We start from the raw sequence: 9,772 nt of genomic DNA, 5'->3' as shown, positions 1-9,772 counted from the left end.
GTGATGCACCTATTCTAACTTTGCCTGGAGGCAATGATGATTTTGTTGTTTACTATGATGCATCGAAATTGGGTCTTGGCTGTGTTCTGATGCAAAGGAACAAAGTCATAGCCTATGCATCAAGGCAATTGAAGGTACATGAGAGAAACTACACCACTCATGATCTTGAGTTAGGTGCAGTTGTCTTCGCTCTCAAAATCTGGAGACACTATTTGTACGGTACAAAATGTGTGGTTTTCACTGACCACAAAAGCCTTCAGCATATCTTCAATCAGAAAGAACTCAACATGAGGCAAAGACGTTGGGTCGAACTCCTAAACGACTATGATTGCGAAATTCGCTACCATCCTGGTAAAGCGAATGTTGTGGCTGACGCATTGAGTCGAAAAGAACGTACTATGCTTCATTGTGTTCGTGTTCAATCTGCTATTCAAGCTCGATCCGATATCCAAGCACGCATTGCTCAGGCTCAACAGGCTTGTGTTTCACAAGACTTAATGGGTAAGGAATTACCCTGTCACATTAAGCCTGACCTTGTGGTGAAGGAAGATGGATTGTATTATTTCATGGACCGTTTGTGGGTCCCAAGCCAAGATGATCTTCGCACTCTGCTTATGAATGAGGCCCATAAGTCTCGTTACTCTATTCATCCTGGCTCAGACAAGATGTATAAGGATCTTCGTACTCTGTATTGGTGGCCTGGTATGAAGAAAGACATTGCCTTATACGTTTCTAAATGCCTTACTTGTCTCAAGGTTAAGGCTGAACACCAGCATCCTTATGGTCTTTTGGAGCAACCAGAGATCCCAGCTTGGAAATGGGAAAACATTGCTATGGATCTCGTTACCAAACTTCCGCGCACTAAGAAAGGTCATGATGCCATCTGGGTAGTTGTTGATCGTCTTACAAAGTCAGCGCATTTCCTGCCGATCCGTGAGAATCTATCTGCTGAAGTTCTGGCCAAAATCTACGTGGATGAAATTGTATCTCGACATAGTGTTCCTTTGAACATTATTTCTGATAGGGATGCTCGCTTCTCTTCTCGATTTTGGAGAACCATGCAATCTGCTATGGGGACCCAACTCAATCTGAGCACAGCCTATCATCCACAAACAGATGGCCAAACTGAAAGAACAATCCAGACTTTAGAGGATATGCTTAGAGCTTGTGTGATCGATTTTGGTGGTAGTTGGGATTCACATCTTCCATTGATTGAATTCTCCTACAACAATAGTTATCACTCCAGCATCAACATGGCTCCTTTCGAGGCTCTCTATGGTCGAAAATGTCGTTCACCAGTCTGCTGGAATGAAATAGGTGAGGCTCAGCTTACTGGACCTGACCTCATTCTAAGGACAACTGACAAGGTTAAGAAAGTTCGTGATAACTTACAGGCAGCTCGAAGCCGTCAAAAGAGTTACGCGGACCAACGACGCAAGCCCTTAGAATTCCAAGTCGGTGATCGTGTATTACTTAAGGTCTCACCTTGGAAAGGTGTGATCAGATTTGAAAAGAAAGGAAAACTTGCACCTAGATATGTTGGACCATTCAAGATCATCGAAAGAATCGGCAAGGTAGCCTACAGACTTGCATTACCTCCCGAACTTGGAAATGTTCATCCAACTTTCCACGTATCCAATCTCAAAAAGTGTTTAGCTGATGAGAACCTCCACATACCGCTTGACGAAATCCGTGTTGATAAAACACTACATTTTGTTGAGAAACCTGTGGAAATTATGGATCGTGAAGTCAAATGGCTTAAACGCAAGCGCATTCCGTTGGTTAAAGTTCACTGGGAATCTAAGCGTGGACCTGAGTTTACTTGGGAACGTGAAGATCAAATGAAGGCGAAGTATCCACATCTAATCTCACGAGTTTCCACTAAACAAATTTCGGGACGAAATTTCCACAAGTAGGGGAGACTGTGACATCTGTGCTTGTAATCATTGTAAACAGTTCAGTTATCAATGAAATAAAGTTATTTGATCCCTATGTTTGTTTGTTTGTTTATGTTTGATGTTTTTCATGTTTTGGCTTTTATTCGATTTCAAACTCTATATCGCTTTCTGGAGAATTATACGCAAACTGGTGCGAAAACGTAATCAGTTATACGCGACAAATACTCCGGAACATCAATTTATGCTTGACATACCTTAAATAACCTTTACATAACTTAGAAATAAGTTTTAGAAGGTTTGGTATGCCGAAATCAAGTTATTTCGCTTACAGGGACTAAAACTGACAAACTGCGAAAGTATGCCGATTTGAACTGTAATGAATATTCCGGAACATGGCCATAAGTTAAACATACCTTAAATATCCTTTACATAGCTTAGAAATAGGCTTTGATGGGTTTGGTGTGCTAAAATAAACTTTTGGGTCATTCAGGGACTAAAAGCGTCAAAAAGTGCATAAGTTTGCATTTTCGCGCATAACTTACGTTCTGAATACATCAGGACATCCAAAAATTTATGTAATCATTAAAATATTATGTTTTAGTGATTAGCTTGTCAAAAATCCAATCTTCACGCAATTTGGACAATTTTTGCGTCCGTTACGACTTCCTTCGTAATTAACCGAACAACGCAATCGTACGGCCAAACGAACCGACATCCGGCATATTTTTGAGCATGTTTCAAGTTCCCTATACTTTAACTTCATTCTAGAGCCTTAAAATGGGGTTAACGGGGCTTAAACGTGCCAAAATGCATCAAAAATCAAGTTTGGAGGTATTAGGGCCTGTTCTGCCAAATTCAATCTTTCTGACCTGCAGGGTCCTTACGGACCATAAGACCTAATCCATACGGTCCGTAAGCAGGTGCCAGATACCAGAAAATGCAATCCAGCTTGATCCAGCTATTCCTCATTTGTGCAAATGGTTTTGGGCAATCTATGGGCTGGTTTGGGGGCTCCCCTGGTTTTGTAAAACAATGGGCTTGATGTGTACGGCCTAGATCGAAGCACGTTATTCAACAAACGATCCTAACGGTTCTACTACATCTATAAATACCCCCACCATGTCTTGCTCAAAACCCACTTGAATTCTGAGATTTTCTCTAAGTTGAAGTGTTGAACACTTCGTACCTGAGAAATACTTGGAATATCAATCTTGCGGGGACCTTCTGTAAGTATTCTTTCGCGTTTTTCGTTCGTTTTAGCGTTAAAGTCAAACTGTGTTTGACTTTCTGCATTGACCAGTTTTTGGTCAACGCGAAGTTCGTTTGAACTTCATAACGTGAGAGTAATCACGATGGTTATAATCCCTAGAAACTATACCTACTGATTACCACGTTATCTAGGCTCAGTGACGAGTCGTAGTTTCGGCCAAAATGCGTTTTCTCGCTTATTTTGTGACCAAACTACTCTACGGTATTAAAACCGTTTGTTTTAATACCAAACCTGTTTTCTAACATTACTAAACATGTTCTAGCATGTTTAGCTCATCGCTTTTAGATTTGTGCTTGTTTAGGGTCGTAAAGGTAAGCGATCTAATCAGTCGCTTATGCTTACGAACCCGACCCATTTAGTCGATCTTTAGGATCCGACCAAACATTTTAGGTGACCATAGTTGTATAGGGTATAACCTTCCGAGGTTATACCTTATGGTCACGACGTTTAAGTAGTTGTATGATAAGTAGTTCTTATGCCTTAGGTAAATTACCAAAATACCCTTTTTGCGCCAAAATTCATTTTAAGCCTATGTAACACAATCTTTGGTATCTAAACTGATTTAGCAACTATATTAAACATGTTAAGGCATATCTTGCTTGTCATAGGGCTAGTTAGGCATTCCGAACGCGTTTTACGCGAACGACGCGTTAAAGTGGCATAAGCTACCTAGACGGGTCGTAACGGGTCAAAAGCACTTAGGATAAGTTTCGTTTTAGTACGTAGGCTTTGTTAACCCATGTGCATAAGTTCCCCTACTTATTTGGTTTACGAACCCTCGTACTACCCGATCCTCCGATAGGGCCGTTTATTTATGTAGTTACCTATATAGGTGTCGTTTGATTCCGTGATCTACTAGCATTGCTTGGTGGTTATCCTACGACTTCTAAGCAATCTCAAGTGAGTACATAGTACCCCTCTTTTACTGTTTTCCAAACATTTTGGGGTGAAACACATGAGCCTACTTGTTACTTTCGTTCTTTCTTGTTTTCACATCCTATGCTTGCTATGTTCTTTAGTACACTTATAGTACATGATTTCATTACATCGTTTTGCTATGTATGTTGACTTAGCATGCTAGCACATTGATTTACATTACATTGTTTTGCTATATATGCTTACATGGCATATTAGCACATTGTTTTACATGACTTTTCTGCTTTGTATGTTTACTTAGCATACTTAGTACATTGTTTTCACATAACTTGTTTACATTTGGTATGACATTTGGTTTGCATAAACGGTTCTTTACTACATTCATTAACATTAGCTACGCCGCTCGGTAGTAAGTAATGGTACCATAGGACTTGACAAATCCCGTTCCTGACATCCTGGGTTGGTTTGGATGAAAGGAATGACTGAATCCGAAAACATTTTACTTTGATAACCTTTACTCTAAGGTTATCCTGCTGTCTCAAGGCTTGAATGTAATGCGTTAACTTACCACATAAATGTTTGTATCAATATAACAAGCTTTTACTTGGCAAAACATAACTTTTTGATTTATTCAAAATACTTTGCTTTGTTCCTTTTTACTTATGGTTAAGTATTCTCATTTTGTTACTTACCATACATAACTTTTGTTTACACATACTTAACTACATGACTACATTTTGGGTTTTAAACATTGACAATGGTTTAGACAAGAACATTTGATGATTTGTTTGAACATGAACTATATACTTTGGTGGTTTGTTTAAGTGACTTAAGTAATGATATGTGTGTAGTATGCTACAAGCATGGTGGATACGCCGCTGGTACTTCCTATATATTAGTGCTTGTATTGTATTACATGACATACCGTTATTTAAATCATTCGATTTTGGACTTATACATTTTTGCAAATAACATATTTTTCACAAGACTTCGTTTTACAAAAACAACTTGCTTTATACAACTTATTTTTACTTGTTATTCTTTTAACCATACATTATTCTTTTATTTATACATATCATCCGATTTTATCGCTTTTCAAATGATTTACAAAACAAAACATTTTACAAGGTTCATGACTAACTTTTATTAAACACTTTTCTTAAACCTAAGTCATGAATCCTATTTTCACAAAACCTATGTTACTCACAGGCATTTTTATGCTGACGTACCTATTTTCACATGTGTTTCAGGAGCTAATGCATACGATGATGATCGTGACACGCTAGGGTGGACTCGTGCCTTAGTGACATAAAACAGAGCTAGACTTAGTTATATTACGTTATGTACTCTTTATTTCAGTAGTTTTAAGACATTGTAGCATGATGGTTGATGTGTGTAAAATGCAACATATAAATCACATCAATCAAGGCATAAAACTAACCCTTTTTAAGTACTAATGTTGGAAAAAGAGTGTTTTTGTCTTCCTTTTGTATTTTCAGGATGAAATGAGCTCAAAATCACAAAAGAAGCAAAAAGACAACTAATTCTACCATAAATACAAGAAAAGGAACAAAAGTAGACTGCCCGGACCCTCAACGGCACCTCCCAAAGCAAAGGAGAAGAAACAGAGTCTGAACACGCCCCGTGTCCAGCGAACACGGGGGCGTGCCCAGGAAGCAGCAGAAAAGACAAACCAGTAGAAGCTTCCATTGCCCACCACGGGGCCGTGTCCAGCGGGCACGGGGGCGTGGTGAAAGTACAGCAGGCGCATTAATTGTAATTCGCAATTACAATTAATGAAGAGAGAGAATGTCAGACGGGCACGGGGCCGTGTCCAGCGGGCACGGGGCCGTGTCCAGCGGACACGGGGCCGTGTCCAGCCTTCTGTTCAGCCTATAAATAGAGGAGCTTGGCTTCATTTTCCCTCATCCCTTGGCACACCACCTCTCTCACACTTCATCCACCACCCACCACCACCATAACACCATCATCCACCACCATCATCCATTGTCCATCGTAGAGTGTGTGAGTCGTCTCGGGATCCAAGATTGATCGTAAGAGTTCTTGACAATCAAGGCCATGTTTGCCTAAGTCTCTTACATCACTTGGTGAAGACAAGTGTTTAGTATAATACTTTTTATTTTTAATCTTTTGCACTTTTTATTTGGTTTTGTATTAATGACTTTAATAACTAGTTACTTATGTTGAAGGTGATCTTTCCTTATCGTTTGTCCGTGGTGTCTTGGCATTATTTTACTGTCTATATAAAATAAAAGATTTTCACCATTCATATCTCCATGGTCTATATGGAGGTATGTTGGCTACCTGGTCGGGGGTTAAGGGAACGGTTTGGTAAGGGTCTTGCCCTTGTTCAGCGTTCAGAGGTCCTGCTTGGGACCTGGGTCAAATTTAGTAGGATCTCCTTCAATGCCCATAGGTATTGGATGGCGGGGATCCAAACTCTTTGACCCCCTCATAAGTTAACTACTATTAATACTATAACCCGGCTATTTAGGACTGTATCCCTGCTGACTCAGACTACTTAGCCGAGGGTAACGTCACCGCCAAAAGCGGGGCCTACCACAATTTGCATTAATAACTTAATTAATTATCTTTCAATAATCCGACCCTTTAGGATTGTATCCTTGCTGACTCAAACTACTGGGTTGAGGGTAACGTCGCCTTCAAAAGAGGGGCCTACTACAATAACTAAGATAATCTCTTAAACAAGTGCAAAAGTGCAAAAATAATCAAAGGTTATACTAATACACATGTCGGATCCAAGTGATTCATCTTGTCTATCTTTTTTTATTTTATTTTTATTTTTCAGCATTTAGTTAGTTTTTATTTTCTTAGTTTAAAAACATTTTTCTAACCTTTTTGATTTGATTAGACGTTGAGGATAAACCGGTACTAAAAGCTCTTGTGTCCTTGGACGACCTCGATATCTTACCAACACTATACTACGTCCACGATGGGTGCACTTGCCCATATGTGTGTTTAGTGTTAGTAAATATCGTGTTTTATAAATTTAAAACTTGGTTAAAAGTGTAAAAAGGGGCTTAAATATATATCAAAAATATATACACACCGACACACATCAAGTTTTTTGGCGCCGCTGCCGGGGACACAAGGATTTTAAGAAAGTTAGGAATCAACGGCCTAATCATATTTTTATTTTTCTTTAACTTTTTAGGATTTTTTCTTAGTTTTTCAGCTTCTGCAGAGCTCAGCACGGGGCCGTGCCTGGTCGGACACGGGCCGTGCTCAGCATCGTTACTGGCAGTTTTTGTTTTTCAAGTTACAGAAGGCTGACCACGGGGCCGTGCCGGTGCAACACGGGGCCGTGTCCAACTTCCAGTAACTAGGATCTGAAAAACAATCACTGTAATTCCGACCACGGGGCCGTGTTCGCTCAACACGGGGCCGTGGTGAACCTTCCGACCAACATTCTTTTCTGTTTTTATTGCAAGACTTGGAACCCGACGCCAACCTCACGTAGTGTATGAGCTCCAGTTCCAATAAAGACATAAAAGAACCATTAGAAGAACCCGAACGCTTTCTCAGAAAAAGGTTAAAAGCCAAAAACCAAGAGAAGGTTTCGGGTGATCCACCTCCAATGGCGGACCAACGTACCCTTATGGATTATCTACGGCCCACCGTAGGTAATCTGGGCGCCGCTATCAATGCTCCGAATGTCGAAGCCAATAACTTCGAGCTTCGACCGCATTTGATACAAATGCTCCAAAACTCCGCAACCTTCCACGGGCTTGCGGACGAGGATCCCCATCTACATATAACTAATTTCTTAGAAATATGTGATACCTTTCGGATCAATGGAGCATCAAACGACGCCATCCTCCTCCGTATGTTTCCATTCTCACTAAAAGACCGAGCGAAAGCTTGGCTCAACGCCCTCCCAGCTGGTTCGGTAAACACCTGGGATGAACTAGCCCAAAAATTTCTATATAAGAATTTCCCTCCTGCTAAAACTGCTAAATTAATGACTGAAATTAATACATACTCACAAGAGGACGGGGAATCCTTATATGAAACTTGGGAAAGGTTCAAGGAGCTATTACGCAAGTGTCCCCATCACGGCCTCGCAATATGGCAACAAGTATCCACTTTCTACAATGGATTGTTGCCACACACTAGGCAGACACTTGATTCTAGCTCCGGGGGACTTTTAGGTAACCGACGCCCACATGAAATATATAATCAGATTGAGGAAATTGCTCAAACTAATTTTCAATGGCACACCCCCCGGGGAAATAAGTCTATCGCCCCGGGCGCCCATAAGGTCGACGAAAGCACTTCTTTACAAGCCCAAATCGAGGCCCTTTCTTCAAAAATAAAAAAATTAGAAATGACAAAAACCGTCTCGGTTATGGCTTGTGAAGGGTGTGGTGGGTCACATGAAAATTGGAGTTGTATGAAAGAAACGGACGATCAACAAGAAATGGTAAACTACATTGATAATAGACCTAGGCCGTCGGGTCCTCCAACGGGAACTTACAACCAAGGATGGCGAAACCACCCAAACCTTGGTTGGAGGGAACCCGGCAATAGTAGTAACCAACAAACCCAACGAACAAACTTTCAGCAATCAAGAAATGAGTCACAAAATTTCACTCAACAACAAGGTGGACGAGAAAGGCTCGAAGATACTATATCTCGCCTCGTCTCTGACACTGATAAGAAAAACTCGGAAAGATTTCTACAATTAGAGTCTAATTTTAGGAATCAACAAGCTAGCATTCAAAACATAGAAAAACAAATAAATCAAATAGCTCAAAACTTTTCCGAGAGACCGCAAGGCGCATTACCTAGCAATACCGAAACAAACCCAAAGGCGCAAGTTCACCTCATCACACTACGAAAGAAACGATGCCAACACCTCTGCAGGAAAAGAACTCTCCTCCATCACCAGAGCCTACCAAGGCTCCTCGAGTTCCGTACCCCGGTAGGTTAATTCGTCAAAAGACCAATGAGCAATTCGCAAAATTCGAAAGTCTGTTAAAACAGTTGCATGTCAATATTCCTTTTATCGACGTCCTAACCCAAATGCCCAAATACTCTAAATTTATGAGGGACTTCCTTACCCATAAAAAGAAAATTGAAAATTTGCAATTAGTTAATTTAGGCGAAGAATGCTCTGCCCTCGTACTCAATAAACTACCCCAAAAGAAAATCGATCCCGGAAGTTTCACGATTCCATGCTCAATAGGGGAATCACCCGTTCGCAATGCCTTGGCCGACCTAGGGGCTAGCATTAACCTCATGCCCTCATCAATGTTCAAAAGGCTTGGCTTGGGAACCACGAGCCCTACAAAAATAAGCATACAACTCGCTGATCGATCCGTCAAGTTCCCACAAGGTGTCATCGAGAATGTCTTGGTAAGGGTAAGCAGATTCGTTTATCCAGTTGACTTTGTCATACTCGATATGGAGGAAGACACCGAGGTCCCCCTTATACTAGGGAGACCCTTCCTTGCCACAGCACAAGCGGTGGTAGACATGAATGACGGGACACTCACTTTGAGGTATGGGGATGATGAAGTGAAGTTCGGAGTTGGGAAAAAAATAGAGGACGATGACCCAGTAAACTACATGAAGGTTATTGATTCAAGCTTGGATGCTGCTCTCCGACGGTGTAACATGGGAAGCAAGGCATCCCACTCAGAAGATATATAACCTCAAATCGGGTCTAGCCAAGGACCCTTAT

At 40.9% G+C, this 9,772-nt stretch overlaps 1 non-coding gene across 1 annotated transcript; it reads right to left on the bottom strand.

Annotated features, from left to right (window-relative positions):
• Positions 1-8,041: 8,041 nt before the first annotated feature.
• Positions 8,042-8,148, bottom strand: LOC118480006. Its single transcript, XR_004861647.1, has one exon. It is a non-coding gene; the product is annotated as a small nucleolar RNA R71 (small nucleolar RNA).
• Between the last annotated feature and the right edge of the window lie 1,624 nt (positions 8,149-9,772).

This window comes from Helianthus annuus, chromosome 6, assembly GCF_002127325.2.
Source record: "Helianthus annuus cultivar XRQ/B chromosome 6, HanXRQr2.0-SUNRISE, whole genome shotgun sequence".
Lineage (NCBI taxonomy): Eukaryota > Viridiplantae > Streptophyta > Magnoliopsida > Asterales > Asteraceae > Helianthus > Helianthus annuus.
Note: the sequence above shows the minus strand (reverse complement) of the source record. Positions and strands in the feature narration are given on the sequence as shown.